Source organism: Molossus molossus, unplaced genomic scaffold, assembly GCF_014108415.1.
Source record: "Molossus molossus isolate mMolMol1 unplaced genomic scaffold, mMolMol1.p scaffold_m16_p_13, whole genome shotgun sequence".
NCBI lineage: Eukaryota > Metazoa > Chordata > Mammalia > Chiroptera > Molossidae > Molossus > Molossus molossus.
In genome coordinates this window covers 13,393,584-13,419,898 of record NW_023425348.1, presented here as the reverse complement: position 1 = coordinate 13,419,898, position 26,315 = coordinate 13,393,584, and the positions used below count along the sequence as shown (strand labels likewise).

Genomic DNA, 26,315 nt, shown 5'->3' with positions numbered 1-26,315 from the left:
GGAGTGGGGTCGTTATCTCAACTAACAGGAGAAAGCAGGGTCCGCACCTGCTGGAGGCCACTGTCCCTGACCCCTCCTCCCCAGGCTTGGCCCCAGCTCTGGGCTCCAGGGGCCTGTTGCAGAGCGAAGACAGAGCCGGCTGACTGGCCCCTGCCTGTCCCTCTGCGGGGATCGTGGTCCTTCTCAAGGACTTGGAGGCTGTGTTAGCCGGGCTGGGATTTCCCAGAGGGCGATAAGTGGGTGCCCTCTCCTATCCCTGTTGCCAGGGGGGAGACCTGCATAGCTTGCGCTTTTCCAAACGGGAGGCAGGGAATCAGGGCAAGTCTCCAGGAGTAGACTCAGCAGGCTTTGGGGAGACCTTCCCTCCTGGAGAAAACACCCCTGAGACCCCGGGCCTCAGGGTCCTGCGCTGTTTCGGCCAGCTGGCCCCTCTGAGTTCCCCAGCCCTTTGCTGTCAGAGTCCGCAGCAGGCCAGCCAGTGATCCCTGAGGCTCCTACGGACCCAGCTCAGTCCTGCAGTGCCTCTGGGGAATCACCCCACCTCTCTGAACTGCAGAGTCTCCCAGGCTCCTCGACTCGGGGTCTGGAATGCGGGGGATGGGGGGTGGGGTCCCAGCCACACTGATATTGCAAGCGGCCAAGTATTGAGGCTGCCAGAGAAGTAACCCCAGACGGGCAGTGACCCCAGGAAGCCAGGGTCCAGGCAGCCCTCTCACTTGACCTCCCCGTCCCCTGCTGTTTTGCAGAGAGGTCAGTGGCTTGCTGAAGGTTGTGGGTGACCCCTCCTCAGTTCCCAGGCTCCAAGCCCTTGTCTGTGTCTCTATCAGCCTGGTCCCTGCAGGAGACCTTCTCCCTTCTCTCCAGGGGCGAACCCAGAGGTGATGTGGGTGCTCCCGGTCACGCAGCCGGGGCCAAAAGTCTGTCCAGGAGAAGCCTGCAAGGGGGTGTCCATTCCTGCCTCCCTAGCGCTGGGGGAGGTAGCTTTCCTGCCTCCTACTCAGGGAGAGGAAGGCTGCACTTTGATCTCAGCAGGCTGGAGAGAGAGGGAGTGTGAGGGTGGGGGGTCCTGGGAAGCTGGGAGCAGGGGCAAATCCAGGCTACGGCACAAGAAAGAGCGAAGGGAAGGGTGGGCCCATTTCAATGGAGCCACCAGCAAGGAGGGGGGCTTGCTCTCTGCACAGGAGGTGGCCCACTCCCGGGGTGATGTCCCATGCGGCAGGGACAAACTGCCCTGGGCATCATTCCCTGGGAACACTGTGCAGTGCCCGGCCCCTGACACCTGCCCTTCTCACAGGGCCTGCTGGATGCAGCTGCCTCGGTTTCCCTCATGCCCAGCCCACCACCCCCATGTTGTCCTGAAGAGGCTCGAATCCAGTCCCATTGCCCTGTCTCTGCCTCCAGCTTGGGCTGCTGACTCGCAGTCCTCGGGGTTGATATCCAGGAACATCTGTGGCTGGAGACTGGCCGTCCATCTAGCTCATCAATGCCAGACCACCTCTCTGGCCCTTGGTGCCTTCCTGCCTCAGCCGCCACCTCCACCTTTGACGTGAGCATGGCTCTGGACACAGAAAAGCTAATTTGCTTAATAGCCTCATATCTGACTCTGGGTTTCGCCCCTGCCCATTGCACAGGCCAGCAGAGAATGCAGGGGGCCCGGCCCTTCTCCATCTTCTAAAGTCTTCGTTCGAGGTTGGGCCCTCCACGGCTGCTGGTAGCCTGTACCCCTGTGAGCCTCTGTCCCCCCAGAGAGGCCCAGGCGGGCCAAGGGCCAAGGGCCGCCCCAGGTTTGCCCGGCTGAGCACGGGAGTTGCAAGTGAGCCAATGAGAGAGCAGGCCGGAGAGAGGCAGCTGTGAGAGTCCGTCTGCCAAGTCTGGAGGACACATCGGGGTGTGAGAGATGGAAAGGCTTCCTAAGAGGGAGAGAATCTGGGCTGGATACCAAAACTGTCAGGAGAAAGGAATTTGATTTTTTTCCTGGGTTTTGTAAATTCTAGAGAATGATTTCTTCAGTGTGACTTTTCAGATCCTTATCTGAGGTTCTCAGACTTTCCCAGTAGGACCTCCCTGTCTCCTTTGGCTCATATTCCCCTATTTTCCTTCTACTCCAGCCTCTGGCTCAACATTTTCATAGTGCAAACATTTTTTTTAATCCTCACCTGAGGACATGCTTAGAGAGAAGGAGGAGGAGGCGGAGAAGAAGAAGAAGAAGAAGAGGAAGAAGAAGAAGAAGAAGAAGAAGAAGAAGAAGAAGAAGAAGAAGAAGGAGGAGGAGGAGGAGGAGGAGGAGGAGGAGGAGGAGGAGGAGGAGGAGGAGGAGAAGGAGAAGGAGAAGGAGAAGGAGAAGGAGAAGGAGAAGGAGAAGGAGAAGGAGAAGGAGAAGGAGAAGGAGAAGGAGAAGGAGAAGGAAGGAGGAGAAGGAGAAGGAGAAGGAGAAGGAGAAGGAGAAGGAGAAGAAGACGAAGAAGAAGACGAAGACGAAGGAGAAGGAGAAGGAGAAGGAGAAGGAGAAGGAGAAGGAGAAGGAGAAGGAGAAGGAAGAGAGAGAGAGAGATCAATGTGAGAGAGAAACACTGATTGTCTGCCTCTGTACGGGCCCCAACCAGGGGCCGAACCTGCAACCCGGGAGGGAACCCAACCAGCAACCTTCCGGTGCACGGGGTGACACTCAACAGACGGAGCCACTCCCGCTGGGCTCAACTGTTTTGTTTTTTTTTAGCTTTAGGCAGTTTTTGAATGGGTATAAATCCCCACATTGTGCTGGCAAAAAAATAGAGACCTAGAAAGATCTGATGATTTACCTACAGATTCGCAGCGAGCCACGTTGGAGCTGGGAACCTGACCCGCTGGGTCCACCGCATCCTCACACAGATGCACCACGGGTGCTGCCTTGTCCTCTCCAGGGGTCCTCCGAGGGCTCAGTGGCCTCTCATCCCTGCCCTCTGTTTTTCTGTCCCTCCCTTCCTGCCCTCCTTCCTTCTCCCCTTCTCTTCCCCTTCCTCCTCTCTCTCTCCCTTAGACGATGTAACCGTTGTCTCTGTTCAGGACACGCCTTCTTTCCAGGCCTTCGAGGATCCGAGATGCCGGCAGCCTCCGAACTCCGAGCCTCTAACTCGCGCCAGGAGGACTCTTCCTTGGCTCGCAGCCGCCTTGGCATCATGTTGGCTTCCGGGAGGAAATATAAACTACGATATTTACAGTCGCTAAGATCTGGAAACAGCCCAAGTGTCCTCAGTAGACGAATGGATAAAAAAGCTGTGGTACATGTACACAATGGAGTACTATGCAGCGGTAAGAAAGAAAGATCTCTTATCCTTTGAGACGACATGGAGGGACCTGGAAAGTATTATCCTAAGTGAAACAAGCCAAACAGAGAAAGACAAGTTTCATATGATCTCACTTATTTGTGGAATATAACGAACATAACAGTCTGAGGAAGGGGGTAGTCCCAGAGACGCGGAAGTGGGGTACAGACTGACAATCCCCTAAATAGGGGGGTGGTGGGGAAGAGATAGACCACAGAATTTATATGCATGTATGCACGAACAGTGGACATGGACAACAAACTGGGGAAAGGGCGGGGAGGGAGGGGGAGGGGGGAATCAGTGGGGGGGAAAGGAGAAACATCTGTAACAAAAATTAATTAATAAAAATAAATTAATTAAAAAAAAGAAATATAAAATACGAGTGAGATCGGAAGATGTAATGTTTATTCACGTGCTTGGTGACTGGGAAAGGATGAAGTCATTCGTAAAGAACAACCAGGGGGTGTAAGGAGTGTTTAGATGCGTCCCCCCAGCATTCCAGTGGTGATATCCTGAGAACAGCCAACGTCCTCTTCCCCTTCAGACACGAGACCTATTGGGTGGACCACCCTCTGTGATTCTTACTAGGGCAGAACGAACTGCCCGGGAAACTTCCCACCTTCCATCGGGGGGGTTAGGAGGAATCCATCAGAGTCATTTCAGACGCTGAGAGTGGTCGCCCACCGACGTCTCGATGCGCCTCCTGGAAACCCGGCTCTCGGGACGAAGTTCTCGGACAAACGAGGGCCGGGTTGTTGTTTTGTAGGGGACGGGGTCAAAGGCGAGCTGAGAGGAGACACAGGCCTTCTTCCTTGAGACCAGACTGTGTGGGCTCCGGGAAAGCGAAACAGACAAAAGCAAACGAAAACACCAGAGCTCACGGGGCGGAAACTCGCTTGTTTCTTGGTCCGTGCGGACGTCAGCCTCACTGTCCCGTGGGAGGACCAGTGGGGGCGGGAGCCCAGCAGCTGCGGTCAAGCGGGGTCTCCGTGAGCATCTGGCCAAGCTCAGGCCCCTGAATAAGAGGGGAGGGAGAAGTGGGGACACTGGTCCGGGATTGAAGAAGGGACTTTGGGGAAAGCGGAGGGAAGGGAGCTCTGTCTTCCGCCAGCACCTCCTTTCTCTGTGGGCACTCGGAAGTGAACAGATTAACTTTCCCCGTGTTTTACTGCTGCCAAGACCGGTCTGACCCGTAGGCGTGTCCCCTTCAGTCCTCGGTGTGACCTGGGCACGCTCCCTGGGAAGATGAGGCCCCGGAAAGAGCAGAATTTCCCACACTCTCCTTTGGGGGCTTTGCTGACGGACCAGAGGAGCACAGGCCCCCAGTGGTCACCAGCGGGGCCTCATTCCCGGCAGAGGAGAGGGACCTGGCCCAGCAGTGGGCTCCCCTCCCCGCCCCAGCCATCCAGCAGGAAGACCGACTCCTCGGCAGCCATTCACAGTCTAGCGAGAAATAACTTTTGAGAAATCGCAGTAATATCACACCCTCTGTCTAGATAAACAGCCCTGAACTCTCACTCGAACTCTCGATTCTTGGGTTGGAAGTAGAACCGACAGCTCATTTTGTCCTCTGACTCAGGCAGGACTGACTAGCTTTTCCCCTTTGTTGATTTTAGAGACAGAGGGAGGGAGAGGGAGGGAGGGAGGGAAACATGGATGAGAGAACATCGACTGGCCGCCTCCTGCAGGCCCCCCATGGGGATCGGCCCACACCCTGGACATGTGCCCTGACCGGGAATCGAACTGGAGACCTCTTGGTGCAGGGTCGACGCTCAGCCACTGAGCCACACTGGCCAGACTAGAACTGACTAACTTTTGACATGTGGTTGTCTTACTCACCCTGTGTCTCCGGGGGTTCTGATGCTATAATTCCTCCACCCATTTGCTCATCCAGCCCCCCATCCAGCCCCCCCTTATGGAAAGGTGAGGAGCACAGGGATCCTGTCCTCTAGAGCAGCGGTTCTCAACCTGGGGGTCGCGACCCCTTTGGGGGTTGAACGACCCTTTCACAGGGGCCGCCTACGACCATCGGAGAACACGTATTTCCAATGGTCTTAGGAACCAAGACCCGGCTCCTCCGTCCTCTCCAGGGGGGTGCGCCCACACCAGACACGCCCACACACAACAGGAGCACCTGTATTCCAGGGTGGCGGCATCAGGACGGTTGAGAACCACGGCTAAGGATTCATGGTACAGCCTTTTTTTTTTTTTAATCCTCACCCAAGGACAATTTGCATTTATCTTCAGATAGAGCGGGAGGGAGAGAGAGAGAGAGAGACATCGATGTGAGAGAGACACAACAACTGGTTGCCACCCACACGACCCCAACCGGGGCCGGGGACAAACTGCAACCGAGGTACATGCCCTTAGCAGGAACCGAACCCGGGTCTCTCTGGTCTGCGGGCCGACGCTCTAACCGCTGAGCCAAACTGGCCAGGGCATGGTATAGGCTTTTCAAGGGTTTTGATGTCTAACCAGCAGGTGTATTTTCTCATATAATTGTCTAATGTCATTTAATGTCTACGTCTAATTTTCAAAGTTCAATCTAATGTCTTCCTGTTGCAGATGGAGGTCAAACAGGCGCATTCCTGTTCTCACTCACGCGCAGTCGCTCCACGGAGATTTCCGAGGGGGTCCTCTGCTCCGGGTGTCCTGAAAGACGCCCTGCAGTTTGGACATGCTTCTCTCTACCAAACTCCCAGGTGCCTTCCAAGGCCGGGAAATGAACCAGGTTTAAAAGGTGGTGCAGTACGATCCACGTGTAACTCTATGTTAGGAACAAGGAAACTCCCTTGACTCCTCTGTTGAATGATCTTGAAACAGCTAAGAGTGTGATCATGTCCCAGGGGAAAGGGTTGTGTACTGAGGGTTTCACCCCAACCGGCACGGGGCACACCCCAGATTTCTCGTCGTCTGCCTTGAGTCCTTTCTCAAGGGAGCAGACACGCAGGGCCAGTCTTCCTGGCCTTGGTCTAAAATTGCCTCCCGTCCTCCTGGGCTTCCTTCACCCTCCTGTCCTGGGATCTTCTCAGCTCTGACACCTTCCAGAGGGGCAGGGGGGAGGGGTGCCGGCTGGAGAGTGGGACTGAGGCCCCTCAAACTCTCCACCCCCGGGGGGGAGCAGTGGGAGCAGAGAAGGAGGGAGAAAGTGCTCTTCCTGTTGCAAAGGATCCGCACCTCCCATCCAGGCTGCACACCCCCAAAGCAGCTCTGAAAATCCCCGACTCTTTGACGTTGGGTGTTTAACGGCCACTCCGGTCAGGCACTTAACAGGGAACCGGAGCCCTGGGTTCACAGGGCTTCCACGGGGCCGGTCCCCTTCCCCGAGCATGCGCGGCCCTTGCAAGCTTCTTGCCGCAGGAAAGGGGGCCTTGGGGCTCACAGAACAGCTGCCCCCAGAGCTGAGGCTGTCGTGGAAGCAGGTCCATGGGTGGCTTGGGCCAGAGACGGGTGGGAAAAGCAGAGGCAAGACTTTGGGAATTGGAAAGCGGGTGGAGTTGAGAAATGTAGTGGAGCCCACGTCATTTTTCTGGGCTGTTTTCTTTCCATTGGACTGGGGGAAAGTAGCCCATATACAAACGCTACGCTAGGAATACACTGAAAAGTAAGTTCCCTTGAACTACAGACCATCTGTCTCCCAGCCTGGAAGCAGCTACTAGTAACAGATTTTTGTGAATCATTCGTCAATTTTTCATGCTTTACATGCATTCTTTTGTTGTCATATATGACTTGTGCTTAACAATGTCTTGAAGGTCTTCGCATACGTCTTTTATAGGCACGTATGTATCTGCTTTATTCTTGGCCTGGTGTTAAATAGTGTGGAGGTATCATGAGGCGTGTTCCCTAATGATAGACATTCATCATCTGTGGACACCTGACACACACGTGTCAGTGTGCATACGACTCAGGGCCTATTTCGAGAAGAGGAATGGCCAAGTCAGAGACACGCACCCCGAGGGGATGGACACGGCGCAGGTAAAATTTCTGGCTAGTGTTCCCACAGCCCTCCATCCCTGGCTCCCCTTCCCTGTCACCCCTTCCCTGTCTCCCGATCCCTGTCTCCCCAGCCCTGTGTCCCCAGCCCAGTCTCCCCATCCAGGGATGCAGCAGCAGGTGGAATGATCCCTGGGGGAGCCTGAGAAATCATCTCTCTGGCTCCAGGATGCAGGAAGGGAGGGCTGTTGTCTGTCTGTTGGTTGCAGAATGACCTGTCTTCCTCATGCTGTTTCTCAGGCTGAGCATTGCTTGCTTCTGAGCAGAGCAGTGCTGATGGGGCCTGAGAGGAGCAGGGGGTATAAGCTGGGCTCCCCACCAAAGCAGGGCCCCCACCAGGACACGGCAGGGTCTCCCAGCTCTGCCCACCAGCGGCAGCCGCGTGTGTGGTGGACGCACCATTTCAAAGCCTTTGCAGTTTCCGTTGTACCCCCCTCAGGGGTGAGGGGCCGGGCGGTGTCTTGGGTGAGCAGGCTGAGACCCAGAGCGGCTGCGCTGTGGGGCGGCGTGTGGTCGACAAGGTGCTGGTTCAAGGACTGGGGGTTGGGGTGCAAGTCTAGCACCGAGTTGTCAGCTGCCAAGGGTTTGCACAGCGTGATCTCCAAGGTCTGCAGCGGGTGGGGGCGGACAGGCTGGGCCACATGGTTCGTGTCTGGTGACTCCAGGCTCGAACCACATTGTATTTTTTTTTTTAGTCTCACCCTAAGAGAAGATGGTTTTGTTGATTTTTAGAGAGAGGGGAAGGGAGGGAGAGGGAGGAACATCGTGAGAGACCAGTGCCCTGCCTGGGGGTCGAATCTGCAGCCTTTCGGAGCCCAGGACGACGCTCCAACCAACCCAGCCAGCGGCCAGGCTCGAACCGCAGCAGAAACAGGTCTTCTTGAATCTATTTAGGTGACGTGGCTGACAAAAGGGCGCAGGTTCCACGCGTACAGGTCTGGGACGTGGCGGCGCGCTCACCAGCCAAGGCCGAGTCTCCCTTGCTGTGGACTCTCTGGCGAGAGCAAAGGGCGGTTCTGCCCCCTTGGGGTGAAGCCCCCGCTCCCAGGCTCCTCAGGGGCAGGTTCTGTTGGCACGTGGAGAGGGGGCTGTGCTGAGGTCGCAGCTGCTACAGAAGAGGCCCCACCCTGACCCATGGAGTGAGGGTGCCCACTGCCCCTTCAAAGTCTCTGTAATTCATGCCATCTGCCCCCCTAAAACCAGCTTTAGAGTCTGATTCTCCAGATGGTTTGGGGACCTAATCCGAGCCAGACATCTTTCTGGCCCCCTCCTCTCCTGAGCTGCTCAGAGCCCTGGGCCAGGCCGGCCCCAGGCACCTACCCCTTCATCCCTGGCGACCTCTCCCTTCCGATGTCTGTTCTGACGCCCTTGTGATCCCTGGAGCAGGGTCACCCAGAGGGAGCCATTCCCAAGCCAAGGGCGATTTCTTGGGAGGTTGGGGTTAGGAGGCCCGGCTTCTCCCCTGGGCACCGCAGACCTGCCGTGTGGCGGTAGGAACGTCATGAATAGTGCACAGCCTGTTTCCCTGTCTTTGGCAACCAACATTCACATGGTAACAAGCAGCTTCCAGAACATTCTTCCCCTGGTCATCTAATCTAATCTTTCAGAATAGGGTCATTATGCCTCTTTTAATGATCCTCACAGGGCTAAATTCACGGGACTATGGGCTGTGGAGACGAGAAAGCAATACCCAGTGACCGGCAGACTGGGGAGTGGTCCCCGCACAGGTGGCCGGAGGCTCTGCCCAGGCCTCAGGACCACCATGGAGGGCGCAGGCTTCCGAAGGCTCCTCACACCAGGACTCGCGGCCCCTGAGCCTGTGTCCTGAGAAGACATGGAGATGGGGGAGAAGGTGGGGTGGTGGTGGACCCCCGGCCCCCCGGGGTCCACAGGATGGAAAACGGCTCCGGCTGCAGGCCACTCCGCTCACACCAGCAGGGCGGGAGTGTGGTGGTCACAGGCCTGTCTCCCCGTGTCCCCTGGAGCCCAACAGGGGGAGCCAGGCTCAATCAGGGGAAGGATTCAGGCCCCCGACCGGCTGTTCCAAAGGCGGCGGAGCCGGGCGCGTGGTTGAGCAGGAGCGTGGAGACACCTTGTGGCGAGAATGAGGAAGCACATCCCTCAGGCAGTGGGCCAAGCCCAGGAGCCCTGAGCGGTTCACTCTCAGGATGGTGGGCAGGGGCCTGCCTGGGACACTTTGTTTCCTCCTCCCACGGGCTCGGGGGCGCTATTCCAGTGCCTCCTTCGTGTGGCGCCTGCCAGCTGTGTGGTCAGGGAGCTCAGCCTCTGGCCGGTGAAATATCACTCATGGGATTGGCACTTGAGCCAAGTACAGGCTGGCCACTCGCAGAGGGGTGGCCCCCTGCGCGGTCACACCGTGTGGACCACACAGCAGAGGTGTGATCAGGGTTCTGCAAGCCCCCACCCTGCCCACAAAAGCAGTGGAGCTGGACCTGTGGAGGGTCCCCTCCCACGATGATGCTTATTCCCAAGATGGGAAGGCGAGAGCTGGGTCTCAGCTCCGATGGGCCAGACAGCTGCCAGGCCACACCTGGTCTTCTGAGGAGCCCCAGCTCCAGGTGGGAGGTGCTGGCGCCAGCTCCCCCCCCCCCCCTGACCAGGCACCTGACACGGATGCGGGGTGTCTCCTTTCCAGTTTAAAGAGGAGATTACAGGTTTGGCAAAGCCGAATGACCAGGGCAAGACGGAATTGCCGAAAGACAGGGTTAGACAGGGCTGTGGGGTGCGTTTCTCCACCTCGGAGCTCAGACTCGGCTCAAATCACTCCGCCTCCAGGTCAGGGTCTGTGTGCCCTGCGCTTTCTCTCCTCCGGCCCTCACGGGGCCCCTCCCATGGGGCCTTGCTCCGGGCCTGCCCTGCCCTCCCGGGGCCGTGCTGCCAGGCTCTAAGGGGACCACCTGCTCACCCTTTCCTTCCCCACTCCTCTTGCTGCCCCAAGGGGGTCCCTAGGGGAGTGTGAGGGGAAGGAGGCAGGTGTAGCTTTGCCCCCGCCCCAGACACTCTGGGGCCCAGCTGTGTTCAGGAGAGCTGCCCCTGCCACCTCTTGTCGAGTTACCCCCCCCCCCCCGAGAAGGACGGCAGGGCTCTCCCCTTCTCTGAGAGTCCGCTGGGCAGAACAGGGGCAGCCGGTGGCGGAATGAAGGCAGCCTGGCTGGTCTGGGATCCTCAGGACCGGGGCCCTCGCTTCAGAACCAGCTGGCACAGCCCCAGACCAGGGCCCTGGTGAGCAGCCCCCGCTGTTCCCTGGCTCCCCAAGAGGGACCCCTCACAGTCTGACATTGGCAGGGCTGTGCCAGGCCAGGCGAGTTTGTGCCTGTTATGGGTAAGTGCTCCAGCACGTGGCCACGGTGTGCCCAGCTGGTCAGGCTGAATGGCAGGGCATCGGTCCGGGCGTCTGGTTCCCGTGCCAGGCTTCTGAGTCTGTGGGGGGTTCCAACTGGCCCTTGGTCTCTGAAATGCCCTCTCTGTGTCCACTGTCATGTTCACGGATACCTCCTGTCTCAGCTTCACAGCAACGGTCTATGGACCAGGGGAGGGGAGAGTGAGGACCCCGTCTTCTCCTCTCGGGCCGAGCACAGTGGGAGGGACTGTAGTTGGGAAACCAAGAGACTTACTGGACGGAAGATGGTACCTTGGTGGCCCAGAAATCCCTGTACCTGAGCCAGGTTCCGTGATAGCAGGTAGAGGAAGGGGGTAGACTGTTCCCCAGGGTCCTCAGATGACCACCTCAGAGGCTGGTACCTGACACTGCTGTCCTGAGGGACATGTGGACATGCAGGCGTTGCTTGGTCCCTGGTTCTTCAATGTCCAGGCCAAACCCCAGCCGCCCTCCATCCCAACTCTGTGTAGCCAGAGGCCTTGGCCAGGATCTTAGCTCTCCTCCCCAGCGCCCCGCACCCTGGGCTCGCTAAGGGCACTGGTTCGCCTTAGAGCTGAATGTCAGGGTATCTCAGGAACACCCGGCCTCTATGTCGGGCGGGGGTTGGTGGCTGAGCTGTGAGAGCAGGTGGGTCCCAGAGACCGGCGCTCACACTCACTGTGCGTCTCCTGGGCCAGCAGCACCCACCAGCCCTCCCAGCTGCCCTGTGATTCAGCTCGTCCGTTCTCCGCACAGAGAACTGCAGACGTGGTCACAGCAGCGCAGCTGGAAGACAGCGGAGCCGGGATCTGAATTCCGGCCACCTGATGGCACAGCCCTTACTTGTCACCGTCACACCTGCACGGATTGGCCTGGACGGAACGTGGGACTGTGAGGTCAGTAGAGGGATATTGGGGTCAGAAAGGGGCTCTAGGTCCTGGGAGGCTGTGGGGGCTCAGGAAGGAGGAGGGCAGGCTGTTGGGGAAAATCAGGCTGCCTCCCTGGGGCTCCCCGGGAAAGGCTGAGCAGTCTGGTCAGAGGGGGGAGGTGTCCAGACTCCCCTGCCTGGAGCAGAGTTCCCATTGCAGGCATCTGGTGTGCTTAGAAGAGAGGTGCGTTAAGACAGGGATCCCCCAAGCCAGACCCTCCAGAGGGCCCAGAGGGTCCCGGTTCCTGCTGCCCTGCCTCCAGCCCTAACTGCCCTGTTACCATTTTCTGGTTTCTGTGGCATGAAAAGTCCCAGAAGCTCAGCCTCAGAACTTGGGTCCTCCAACACGAGGTCACACGGTCTCCAGATCCTTCCAGGAGCTCAGGACCAGTTCCCACTACGCGTCTCTGGTGCCAGGCAGACGGCACTCCTGCCCCGGCACGCTCAGGGACTCTGTAGGGGTGGGGGTGTGGGGCTCGGCCGTCTGTGGGAAGGCCGTCTGCCCTGGCGCTGGCTGGCTGAAGTCCATGACACTCATTCCATCTGTCCAGCTCCTGCGCCTGCTCACTTCTAGCTGCGTGATCTGGGGCCGGCAACGCCCCTGGGCCTCGGATCCCTCTCAGGAAAAGGAGGAGCGGCATGTGCCCATGACCGAGGGTGCTTGTGAGCACATTTGCTCATTTGGCTTTGCCGTGCTCTGCACCAGGAGGCTGTTGGTGCTGGGGATGGACATGAATTCATACAACACAAGGTTTGCCTACAGGAAGGGTGGGGCTAGGTGCGGGGACCCGACAGAGACAGGACTGAGATGCACATCGGACGGGCCGAGCACAGAGCTGGAACAAAGCCGCCAGGAAACACTAGCCTGACCCCCTTTCAGAACAGGAGCAGTCTTCACCGTCCTGGTGGCCTGCTGGATGGTGGGTTTCAGAACAGGCTCTGTGCTCAGCTTGGGTTCCTTCATGCCCCGTGCCAGACAGGACTTCTGGCTCCTGCCATCCCCCGATGCTCACTGGCTGGCTGCGGGGAACCCAAGGGAAGACATAAAGTCCATTGCAGTGCTGGGCGTGACACAGGACTTTGTGGGAGGCAGGAACAGCCATCAAAGCCAGGCGAGCCTGGGCCGGCCCAGGGCACTGAGCTGGGGCCTCTCGTTCCGCAGCCCCCAGTACCCTGCCAGCATGTGTCGGTCTTGTTTCCTTATCCATTCATCTACCCTGCGTCTTTTGATTGGAGCATTTAATCTGTTTACATTTAAAGTAATTGTCGATAGGTGTGTGGTTCTTGCCGTTTTAGTGTTCATATTTTGATCCTTTTTTCTTCTTCTTAAAAAAGTCCCTTTAACATTTCTTGTAATAGCGGTTTAGTGGTGACGTGCGCCTTTAGCTTTTGTCTTGGAAACTGTTTATTTGTCCTTCAGTCTAAATGACCACGTTGCTGGGCAGAGTAATCTGGGTTGTAAGTCCTTGATTTTCTTTTTTATCCTCATCTGAGGACATTTTATTCTACTTTTGTTCAGATAGAGTGGGAAGGAGAGAGAGGGAGAGAGAGAAACATTGATGTGAGAGGAACACAACCCCTGGTTGCCTCCCACACGACCCCAACCAGGGCCGGGGATGAATCGCAACTCAGGTACGTGCCCTTGACCAGAATCGAACCCACGACTCACTGGTTTGTGGGCCGACGCTCTAGCCGCTGAGCCAAACGGGCCAGGGTGGTCCTTGCTTTTCATCACTCTGAATATTCCATGCCAGGCCCTTCCGGCCTGCAAAGTTTCTGTTGAGAAATCAGCTGACAGTCTTATTGGAGCTCCCTTGTAGGTAACTAGCTGCCTTTCTCTTGCTGCTTTTAAGATCTGCTCTTTTCTTTAACCTTTGGCATTTTAATTAAGATGTGTGTTGGTGTGGGGCTCCGTGGGTTCATCTTGTTTGGGACCCTCTGCACTTCCTGGACTTGTATGTCTGTTTCCTTCTCTAGATTAGAGAAGTTTTCCATCATTATTTCTTTTCTTTCTTTCCTTTTTTTAGAAGGCACCAAACACATCCCATTTATTTTTATTTTCTTTTTTCTTTTTTAAAGCAAATAACAAAGACCCAGTTTACCAGCTTTACTTTTTAAACCTAAGGTTAACACTGCATATTTAAACAATTGTTAAAGTTTACTAAGTTGCCTGCATCCATGTACAACCAGAAAACATCCTCAATTTAGATTAAATCAGAAATATATTACCACTGGTGCATTAATACTGGGAAAAGACCGGCTGGTGTGGCTCACTGGCTGAGCCTTGACCCTGCACCAAGAGGCCGCTGGTTCGATTCCCGGTCAGGGCACATACCCAGGTTGTGGGTCCGATCCCCAGTGGGGGGCATGCAGGAGGCGCCCAGATGGTGTTCGCTCTCATCGATGTTTCTAGCTCTCCCTCTCCCTTCTTCTCTCTAAAATCAATAAAAAAAATATTTTTAAAAAATATTGAGCCCTGGCCGGTTTGGCTCAGCGGTTAGAGCATCGGCCTGCGGTCCGGAGAGACCCGGGTTCGGTTCCCGCTAAGGGCATGTACCTCGGTTGCAGTTTGTCCCCGGCCCTGGTTGGTCGTGCGGGTGGCAGCCACTCGATGTGTCCCTTTCACATCGATGTTTCTTTCTCTCTCTTCCTCTCTCTCCCTCCCACTCTATCTGTGCAAAAAATGGAAAACTGTCCTCGGGTGAGGATAAAAAAAAATATATATATATTGAAAGAAATCCTTGAAGTTCCTGGAAGACCGGCCCTGGCGATGTTCACTGCACAGCAGGCTGACTCCGCTTGGCTCCTGGCTCAAACGCAGTGGAAAGCAGGTCCAGCTGGTGTTCGTGATGGGAAGTCAGGGCCGCCTTGGGTCACGTTGAACATGAAAGCAAAGTGCGTGCAGAGATTTACAACCATTTTAAATACAAAACAAAACAGGCGCTGTCATGCGGTCCCCACAACAGACCCAGCGCTCCGATGACTGCGTATAGACGTGAGACTGGGGATTACACAGACGCCGAGTTCATCTGAAATCGTGGTGGGGGGGGTGCTCCTGTGGGTGCTCACACGTGCAGCTGCGGTCACCTTTCCTGCCGCGGGCCTGCCCGGGATCACCGTCATCCCAGCGCGACAGCCGCTCCTGTCCACAGGTGTCCAGGGTTTTCCCAGTGTCTTCAGCTTCTCCTCATTCCGGCCACGCTGCACCGCTCTCTCTCTTTTTTTAATCCTCACCTGAGGACATTTTTCCATTTTTTTGTTCAGATAGAGTGGGAGGGAGAGAGAGAGAGAGAAACATCGATGTGAAAGGGACGCATCAAGTGGCTGCCACCCGCACGACCAACCAGGGCCGGGGACAAACTGCAACCGAAGTACGTGCCCTTAGCGGGAACCGAACCCGGGTCTCTCTGGACCGCAGGCCGACGCTCTAACCTCTGAGCCAAACCGGCCAGGGCCGCACCTTTCTCTTGGCAGCGGTTTTTCTCCGTTGACCATGTTGCTCGGAGTCCATACAGACAACGTTGCCCATGCACTGCACCCCGGGCCTGGAGGAGAATGAGTGAGCCCTGCGACCACCCACCCAAAGCAGGTAGATCATGTATCAGAAGAAAACCTTCCTGGGGAGAGGAAACCCACTGAAGGTGGAGAATGCACCCGCCCCAGTGCTGCCCCTGCGCCCAGACTCCTGCGCCCACTCCTGCGTCGCCCCTGCACCCACTCCTGCCGAGTCCCAAAGCAGCTGTCAAACTGGTCCAAGAAGCTGGATGAAAATGTGTCTCCCACCAAAGAATTCCTGGAACGAGTCATCTGAGTTCTGGACCATGAGGCCGAACTCAGCCGGGGTGGGAAAATGACCCGCACTGCTACCCCCACTATTTAGCTTTTTGCCGCATTTGTCAGAAGATGGTCCGTTTTCCAGCCCGAGTGCACCTGATATCCCTGAGCTCACCCATAGCCCAAGCGCACCCGTATCCTGAGCGCACCCCATAGCCTGAGCACACCCCGTATCCCTGAGCGCACCTCGCAGCCCTGAGCGCACCCCACAGCCCTCGGTATTGTCTGCATTTCCTCTCCACCTCTTTCTGTTCTCCAGAGTTCACCTGGTGGCCACTGCAAGGCCTTTTCAGTATCCTGGGCGCACATGGGGGTCCGCAGCTGGAACCTCACCGTGATCGTGGCTCTTGGCTGCAAAGTCGGGAGGATTGGGGGACAGGGGGACAGCCAGGGGGCATCCAGAGGGAATGGGAGGCATCCAGGGGACATCTAGAGGAGGAAATGGGGAGCAGCTGGGGGGCTGCAGAGGGGGAGCAGCGGTGGTGGAGGGGCAGCCAGTCTCGCAGCTCCCCTCCCCCTCACAGCGCAGGGGACAGTGGTTCCTGGCACCTTCCTTTTCTCGTCATTATCAATCCCTTGCTCTCGCTGTCCTGCTTTTGGCACCACTATGATGCAGATGTTGGCACGTTTGATATTGTTCCAGAGGCTCCTTTCACTATCCTCAGTTTTTTTAATTCTTTTTTCCCCCTGCTGTTTTGATAAGTGTTTTCTGCTGTCTTGTTTTCACAATCACTGATTTGATCCTCTGCTTCATCTAATCTACTGTTTATTCCCTGTAATGGATTCTTTATTTCAGTTATTATATTCTTTATTTCTGACATGTTCTTTTTTATGTTTTCCATCTCCATATCTATACTTTCTATCTCTTTGTTGAAGTTCTCACTGAGGTCCTTGTTCTCCTCTCCAGTTCACTGAGTATCCTTCTAACCAGTGTTCTGAACTCTGCACCTGAAGCTGGCTACCTGGAGTGTTGGTTCTGGGGCCTCTTGGGAGAGCCTCTGGTGCAGGCCAAGTTCAGCAGCTGCCTGGGCCCTGCCTGGGCCCACTTGGTATGAGCTACACAGTGATCTTCAGAGGGTTACTATTTATGCTGGGCTTGGAGGTACCTGGGACAGGTGAGGCTGTGAATCAAGGCCCTCGTGCTGGGCTCAGGGCTGCTCAGCAAGAAGTATGGGGTGAGCCGAGGCTAGACATTGCTTGTTTGGGGTTTGTGAACCTTTGAGGAATTTTGCAGCATGAGCCACTTGTATGGAAAAGCTGCTGGAAGAGGCTTGGATGGGCCTGCAAGTTGGGTCTCCAGGGAATCACCAAGGCAGGGTGAAAGGTGTTCGCTAGGTAGATGGAGACTCAAATAAGGTACCCATCTGCACAGGCAGGCTGGGTGAGGGGAGGACTCAGCACCAGAACCACGCCACCAGCGTGCACTTCTGTCTGGGAGCGAGCGACTGCTCCAGCCCTCACCCCGAAGCCAGACAAGTCAGTGCCTCCCTCTGTCTCTGGTGCCTTTGAACTGCTGCCCTTGCTCCGGAGCCGAGAGCCAGTGAGACCATCAGTGAGTTAGTCCACATGTGGGTCCTTTACCTGGAGAGTCTGGGATTCCAACAGCCTCCATCTCACTCAGCCAAACACCTGCTGGTTTTCACAACCAGAAGTTATGGGGACTTCTCATCTTGGCACTGGAGCCCCGGGCTGGGGACCCTGATGTGGGACCGAGGCTCTTGGCGCTTCAGGGGTAACCCCTGCAGCTGAGACATCCTTCCTGATTTTTAGCTGCCACCTGTGGGTGTAGGACCAGCCCATTCCCCATCTCCACCCCTTCCTATCAGTCTGAATGTGGCTTCTTCTTCATATCCTGAGTCAGAGGACTTCTTTTAGCGAGTTTTTCGGCGGTTCTTAATGACGGTTGTTCTGGAGTTTAGTTGCAATATTGACGTGATCGTGGGAGGAGGCAAGTACAGCATCTGCCCCTTCCCCCATCTCGACCAGAAGCTTCTTGGATTAACTCATTTGATCTTCGTCAAAAGCTGAGGAGGCATCAGGATGGCGCTGAGAGCTGTTGAGTGGCCCGAGGACTTCATTTACTCAATAAGCACCTGCTGTGTGTCACCATCTGAGGATACAGTAGGGAAGCCAGGTACCTGGGACAGGCTCGGGACTTTGGACCCTCTTGAGAAGTTGGGTCTTTATCCGGAGAGCAAGGGAAAGCCAGAGAAGAGATTCAGGTTGGGCAAGCAAACGAAGGAGGGAGGTGACGTCTGGTCAAAATTCTGTCCCGCATCAGAGAGATCCCGTTGGCTGCTACACAGAGAATAAACTGGAGTGAGCCAGAGCCGCTGTGGGGAGAACAGTAGGAGGCTCCTGAGAAACCCAGGGTCGTAGTGGAGACAGGGTCACACAAATGTAACATTCAACGGATTATAGATGTAGGTGCAGTGCAGCCGTTGGTCCGGAACTCCTCGCTCCCTGTGACCACCTCATCGTTTGCTGATGTGCAGACCCCTCGCTTCACATGGGCACCCTCTCTGATCCAGGCTGTGCATTTCCCGAGGATTGATTTAAATCTGCCGAATTGCTGGTCAGCTGTGGCCATAACCACCGTCACCATGCCCACGGACAAGGTAGAGAAGTCCAGTCAGATGCCTGGCTGGCCCCTGGGTGAAGACCTCAAAAGAGGGATATGCATCTATAAGGAATTAGTACCATTTGTAGTCCGTCTACTGCTTTCAGAGCCTGAAGCTTGGATCTGTTAGAACACCCTCAGATAAGTGATCCCCAGGAAGTGATTCATGATAAATTTATAGGAGTTTGGAAAAAAAAAAAAAAGCAAGCGTAATATCACTGCAGCATGTAAGGTTCTCACATGGTGACTAAGGCATCCTCATACCATATTTGGAGAACCAAATACTGAAGACACACACACACACACACACACACACACACACACACACTTAGAACAGCACCTGTGCCAAGAATATCAGCTCCTACCATAACGAATGTAAAGAGTCTGCCAGATGTGTTGCTTTTCCGGGATGCTCTGAAGTGTTCAGGTACCTCAGGGAGCTTGTTTGCAGAACACACAAGGGTTCATCCGTCACTGGGGGTGTCCCCGGGGGTCCTTCATGAGGCCCAGTGAACTTTCCCTGTTGTCTAACGGAACATACCTCCCTGGCTTCTGAGATGTCTCTGTTCTCCCTCAGAAGATACATAGTAGTTCTCCCTCAGAAGATACATAGTAGTTCTCAGAAGATACAAAGTAGTTCTCCCCTCAGGATCCCATAGAAACATTGTCCCTTCTCTCTGCCTCCTTGCCACCCATCACTTTTTGACGACGTAGTCTTTCTGCAAACAGTGTTTTTCTCAAACAAGGGTGCTTCTCATTTCTAGTTACAGTCATGGTCCAGCCTCTCTGAGTCCATCTGGCTACTGAGCCTGAACTTGGATGGTCTCCAATTTTTTTTTGTTTTACTCTTATGCATACCCTTCCTGTATTGCTTTACTACCAAGTTCAGCTCCCAGAGGGTTACTGCCGGAGGCTCCTCTCCGCCCAGCTGTCAGCAAGCGACACGCTGCCCTGCGGCTCTGTTCAGCATCTGCCACTTTCACCGCGTGCTGGTGGCGGTCAGGACTCCTCTTCGTGGACGTTACGATTCACAAAGTATACACGCTCTTCCCGCTGACCTGCAGAGTGAGGCCATGATGCTGTGAATGTCGTGTGACTGCGCGTAGGAAACTGAAGTTCGGAGAGATGACTCGACCGACCGTGGCAGAACCATCCGATCGCCTGGCAGGGTCAGGACTGAAGTCAGCAATGCCGCCCGCAGCTCCCGTCTCTGCCTCCCCTGTACTCGGAAGTGCAACAGCTCCCTGCCGGCAGCACCCTCGCCCCCTTTTCCGGGCTCATCTGTGTGGCTAACAGCCGCCATCCAGCCCCGACTGCACCGACGGCTGGAGAGAATGGTAGGTGCAGTTCCCACGTGAACAGTCCGTGAAGGGTTCGCACCTCACACGGGACCCAGAGTAAAGCTGTTCACAGGGTGGGGAGAGAGGGAAGAGGAAGCATTTCACCACCGAGACAGTCAGGGCAGGCCCTCCCATCAGTCAGCTGGGGCGAGACTTGGGTATTAAAGTCGATTTCTTAGCCCGGAGACTCTGGACCAGCCCCGTCATTTTCTGTGCCTCACTTTTCGACTGAGTGGAAGGGATCATGCAGCTCTGACTCCGTGATGGAAGGACAGCCCTGCAGGACTAACTCCCACCCCACCCTAAGCAGCCCGACATAAATGCACAGGAGTCCAGGGAGGGAGAGAGAGAGGTTGGGTCAGAAAAACAGTTACAGAAATAATGGCTCAAGACTCCACACATGTAGTGAAAGATATTAATTGAGAGATCCAAAAAGCTCCGCGGACTCCATACAATGTAAGCATGAAAAAAACCCCACACCTAGTTGGCCGGTTTGGCTCAGCGGTTAGAGCGTCGGCCTGTGGTCCAGAGAGACCCGGGTTCGGTTCCCGCTAAGGGCACGTACCTCGGTTGCAGTTTGTCCCCAGCCCTGGTTGGTCGTGCGGGTGGCAACCACTCGATGTGTCTCTCTCATGTTGATATTTCTCTCCCTCTCTTTTCCTCTCTCTCTCCTTCCTGCTCTATCTGAAGATAGATGCAAAAATGTCCTCGGGTGAGGATAAACACACACACACACACACACACACACACACACACCTACGCACATTATGATCCAGCTACTAAAATTCAAAGGTGAAGAGAATATACTGAATGCTTCCACAGACAAACAATGATCATAATGACTAAGTTCTCATAAATAATGAAGGCTGGTGCACAATTGAGTAGTATTTTCAAAATGCTGGGCGTGGGGGGAGGAAGAAGGAAAAAAATGCCAGTCCACTCAAAATTCTATATTCAACACAACTGTCTTCAACAGTGAAGAGAAAGCAAATAAAGTTTAAGGTAAAAATGAAGTGAACGTATTAATGGTCACACCTACTGTGCAAGAAAAGTTAAAAGTTTTTTAGACTGAGAAGAACCGACACCAGATGGTAACTCAGATTTACAGGAAAAAAATGAAGATTAACGGGCATGATAAATATATGTGGGTAAATATGAAAGGCTCTGCATATTTTGTCTTTCCTTCTCTAAACTCTTCAAAAGACATGTGATTGTTTAAAACAAAAACTGTAACATTGCAGAACAAAGTATGAAGGTAAACCTCAGTGAAGTTATCTTGTTGCAATATTCCTGTATTTTATTTTAAATCTAAGTATATTGTGGTAAGTTAAAGGCACGTATTATAATACCTAGAACAATCCCTAAACATGCACAGAGATAAATAGCCAAAAAGCTAATAGAGGAATAACAGTAACATATTTAAAAATATTTGCTTCGTTCCAAAGAAGTCAGGAAAGAAAGAACACATGGACAAAAAGGCGAAATAAATAAAAAACAAATAAGGAGTGGGAGACCTATATTCCAATTTATCGACACATCGAATGTAGTTTGATAAATTATTGATAACATGGGTGAATCAAACGCTTTAAAGGGAGTGGACTGTTGTCCTGGACAAAGAAGCAGAATATGCTGACTAGACGAGATGCACTTTAAATAAATCAGACCCGTTTGAAGGTGGAAAGACGGAAAGAGATATATCATTTGTGATGTTAGTTTTACGTGTTAACTTGGCTCGTTCTCAGTTATTCAATTAAACGCTAATCCAGGTGTTTCTGTGAGGCTGTTTTAGGGATGTATTCAACGTCTACTCACTGGCCTTTAAGTAAGAGAGATTATCGTCCATAATCTGGGTTGGTCTTGAAAGGCCTTCAGAGCAAACAGGCTTCCCAGAGGCAGAGGTCAGTCTGCCACAGCTGCAGCCCCGCCCGGGCGTTCCCAGCCTGCCCGTCTGCCCTTCTTACAGATCCCACACTCAGCAGCCCCCGCAAGGACACAAACCAATGGCTTGAAATAAATCTTTTTTCTTTATCAATCTCTCTCTTTAGATACAGACATAAACGAAAGACAGAAATATTGATATAGACAGTGATCTCCAGGTTTTTTTTCTGTTAGACCTCCGAGTAGTACACCATTCAAATACAACTCACAAAAAAGGTGACGATATTCATATCAGACAAAAAAGACCTTAAAACAAGAAGTATTACCAGAAAGAAAGGTTTATTGCATAATGATAAAAGCATAAACATTATAAATCTGTATTCAAATTTAGTAACTAAAAATAATTACTATAATTCGAACTTCATCTAATAACAGAGCTTCAAAATACACGAAGCAAATGCTTACAGAATGAAAGAAGAAAATAACCAAGTTCACAATCATTGTTGCAGACTTGACCACTCTTCTCTCAGTAATTTCATATTTTAAAATCAATTATTGTAATCCACCTTATTCATAGACTCAAGGAGGAAATTCATATGATTATCTCAATAAATGCAAAAAAGCCCAACCACATTTGACAAAAATTTACCTATTAATGATAAAAACTCTCAGCAAAAAATGGCAAACAGAGACTTTCTCAATCTGATACAGAGCATTATATAAAACCTAGAGCTAAAATCATCATTATTGGTGAAAGACTGAACACTTTCCTGATAACATCAGGATGTCTATTTTTTTTTTTTTTAAGAAAAGTATTTATTTCACTGTCATTGTAATAAAATGAAATTATTTCTCAGTTTGTGACTCTCAGATATATTTCTCAGATATTTTCAAATTAAATACAATTTATTTATATTTAAAATTTCATGAAATAAAGGCCTGTAAAATAAAATAAGAAGTTTAGGAAAATATAAGCAACAACACACAGTCAAGCTATAGTATCGGCAGAAAGATGTTGGCCAGAAACAATTACCTCTATGGCTGTGTGTGTGTTTTGTTTTTTTATCCTCACCTGAGGACATTTTTGATATTTTGTTCAGATAGAGTGGGAGGGAGCAACGGAGGAAGGGGGAGAGAGAGAGAGAGAGAGAGAGAGAGAGAGAGGGAGAGAAACATCGACGTGAAAGGGACACATCGAGTAGTTGCCACCCACACAACTCAACCAGGGCCAGGGACAAACTGCAACTCAGGTACGTGCCCTTAGCGGGAACCGAACCCGGGTCTCTTGGGACTGCAGGCCGACGCTCTAACCGCTGAGCCAAACGGGCCAGGGCTGTGTGTGTGTTTTCGTCTTCTTCCGTCCACAGATCCTGTTCATAGTCATATAAGCCATCACTGATGACTTTAGCAAGTTCAGATGTAATTTGTGCCTGAGACATGTGGTTGCCTGTTCTGTCTCCTCCAGGATGTTTTCTCATGTAAGGTGGTGTCTGAGTTACGATCAAAATCTTGTTTAAATCCTGGTCATCAATTTCATAGTCTGAATCATTATCAGACCAATTAGTGAATGTATTTTCTCGTCCTTCTATTTGTTCCATCTCTTCATCAAATAAAAAATCAAGCTCTTCTTGTTCTTGTTCATCTGGAGGGTATAGTTGATTTGATGCCTCTTCAGGTAGAGATGCTGACACCTTCGATTTCACTGGGGATGCACAATGCCTCTTTTTTACTCCTATCCAAGGTTCCGAGACCAGGTCAGGCAAACGGGTAGGTAGAACTCTAGACGTTGCTTGAAGATGACTTGTTTCAGTATTTTTCTTTGGGTTCAGTGGACTTCCAATTCTTGGAGAATTAGAAGCAGACTCTGTATGTGAGTAAAAGGCTTGGCCGGGCACAAACTCTGGGCAGTCAATCAGTTGAGAGAAGTCTGTCTGTGGCACCCTATGTGGAGGAGGGCCTGGAATTGGCCATTTTTCTGGTTCTATCTTTTTTTCTCATTTTCTCATCCACAATTTCCACTTCTGTGCTATCTTTCAGTGCCTCTAAAATGAGATTAGGGTTTGTAATGAGAGCCTGAACACGGTGGAAACCAGCAATCAGGGAAATGGGCCAGAAACCTTGTTCACCCATCTTTCTCCAAATGTTCTGTACTGAAGGAATATTCAATTTGGCGCTTAATACACTCTTTAAGCAATGCTTCTTCCACGGGACATACCTGTACTCCTGGACCATCGTCACAGTAACACATCAACCGGTATTAAGTTCGGTCTGAAATGGCTGATCAGCCCTTTCACTGATCTCGATGACCATATGAATAATCAAAGTTCAATCGAGGATTTCCTGGGCCTGGAGAGGACCCTCGGATGTTACCACCTTCACCTCTCACACTGGAGACTTCATCTTGGTCATCTCTCTGCTCTCGATCACGTCTCCAACTCCGTGCGTCCTTTCTCCTATGGTTCTGCGATGGTTTATTTGTTTCAGGTTGACATCTTGGGCTGTTCCGGGATCCTGGTCTTTCTTGACTATCTGGTCTTACATCATGTAAGCGGCGCGGTACCCACTTGGGCTCATTAGCTTGCTTTCTTGATTACTTGACCGAGCTTCACCCTCACTGACGTTTTCACCAGGACCATCTAATTTTGTTTCCCGGGTTTCTTTGCTCTCACTGTTACTTCTCTTTTCAAATGTGTCTCCTCTTTCTTTTTTTATTTTGTAGCTTCTTATTTCCTTGGTTGATGACACTCTGACACTTGCTGGATTTCTTTGTCTTGAGTTTTCCTACTTTTATAATTTGGGGGGGAACTGAGCTCTGCTTCTAGGGAATCCAGTGGGGGCGGCTCTGACCCGGCTGGTGACAGGTGCTGAGGCGGCTTTTTGGTCCAGGGGTTCTCCTTAGGCGGCCGCCTGTGTGCCCTCCTGTCCGGGGCGGGCAGCTGCTCCGCCTGCCGGCTCACCGCGGGCGGCTCCTCCCGAGAGTGAGCGGAGGACACCGGGGCGCGGGCAGACCTCGTCCCCTTGTCCCAGCCGCGGGGGACCTGGGGCCAGGGAGTCCGGCTGCCGGTCTCTCCGCCGGGGCAACCACCGGCTCCGGCCTGGGGCACAGAGCCCGAGAGCCCGAGAGCCCGGCCGCCGTCGCCCCGGTGCCCGCGTCGAAGGGAGCACGAACCGCCGATGGCGACGCGCGGCCCGAGCCAGCCACGCAGGGCGCCGCAGCGAAGGGGGCCCAGCGAGCCGTCCGGAGAGCCTCCAGCAGAGTGGGGGGGGGCGCCCCCTCAGGATGTCTACTTTTACTACGTCTATTCAACGTTGTACTTGAGATCATTGTCATTGCAACAAGGCAAGAAAAAGAAATAAAAGACATAAATGTTGGGAAGGAAGAAGTAAAACAATATATCTTCATAGATGACATGCTAGTTTATGTGGATAAAAACCTTATTAGAGCTAATAAGTAAATTTTGTGAGGTTGCAGGATACAGGGGCAATATATACTCACAAATTGCATGTCTACATAGGAGCAACAAATAATTGGAAAATGAAAAATTCCACTTACGATAGTATCATAAATAACCAAATATTTGGAAAGTCTTTTTTAAGAGATGCACTAAAAATTATACCACTAAAAATTACAAAATACTGTGCACTGAACATTATAAAAACATTGCTAAGTGATATTTTAAAAGATCTAAATAGCCTGGCCGGTGTGGCTCAGTGGTTGAGCATCGACCCATGTACCAAGAGGTCACTGGTTGTGGGCCAGATCCCCAGTGGGGGGCATGCAGGAGGCGGCCAATGGATGTTTTCTCTCATCCATGTTTCTTTTTCTTCTTTATTGATGTTAGAGAGAGAGGAAGGGAGAGGGAGAGAGAGATGGAAACATCGATGAGAGAGAACATTGATTGGCCACCTCCCACATGCCCACCACTGGGGATTTGATCCACAACCTGGGTATGTTCCCCGACCCAGAATCAAACAGGTGATCTCTTGGTGCATGGGTCTATGCTCAGTCAATGAACCACACCGGCTGGACTCTCATCAATGTTTCTATCGCTCTCTCCCTTTCCCTTTCTCTCTCTCTAAAATCAATAAAGAAAAAAAAATTAAAAAGACCTAAATAAATAGAAAGATATAAAACATTTATGAACTGGAAGACTCGATTTTGAAAAGATGTAATTTTTACCAAAGGAATCTATAGAGTTAATGTATTCCAGTTATAATTCCAGAAGGCGTTGCTGGTAGAATTTTATAGGCTTATTCTGAAATGTGTATGGATGTTCAAAGGACCAAGATCATCCTGAAAAAGCAAATGAAAGCTGGAGAATTTATATTAGATTACTTTAAGACTTACTAAAGAGCTGTACAATCAAGGGAATGTGGCATTGACATAAGGCTAGACAAACTGATCAATAAAACATAATAGAGATTCTAGAAATAAACTTGCAGTCACACAGTTAATTGATTCCGAATAGAGATGTCAAAGTCATTCTATAGAGAGAAGAAAAATGTTCAACAAATGGTGCTAAAACAATAGGGCATCTTCATCCGGGAAAATAATGAGTCTCAACTCCTGGACTTTATACTATATAAAAAACCAAAATTGAGTTGGATCACAGACTGTAATATAGCCGCTAAAACTGTAAAAAATGTTTTATAGCAAACATAGGGCAGAATATTTTTGAAGCCCAAAGGTAGGCAAAGAGGTCTTGAATAGAAACCCAAAATCAATACCCGTAAAAGAAACAAATATATAAATGAAGCTTCATTAACCATTTTTTTAAAAAATGTTTGCTCATCGATGAACATTTCTGTTTTCAACATGATGAGGTAACAGGGAACCTGATTGACCTTGTCTCCTTCAAACAACGAGAAAACTGGACTCGGTCACTAAAACAGCTTTTCAGATATTAGACAAGTCAGCACAGAGCTGAGATACTTGACAGAACGAAAACAAATGAGGTCAGCCCTTCAAATACCTTATCTTAGTGCCTAGAGGCAGATTCCAGGTTACAGGAAGGGGAGAGAGAAACCAAACTGAACCCGA

The 26,315-nt window shown here is 52.4% G+C and overlaps 1 pseudogene; it reads right to left on the bottom strand.

Moving 5' to 3' along the window:
• Positions 1-10,677: 10,677 nt before the first annotated feature.
• Positions 10,678-24,779, bottom strand: LOC118627798 (annotated as a pseudogene).
• Positions 24,780-26,315: the final 1,536 nt, after the last annotated feature.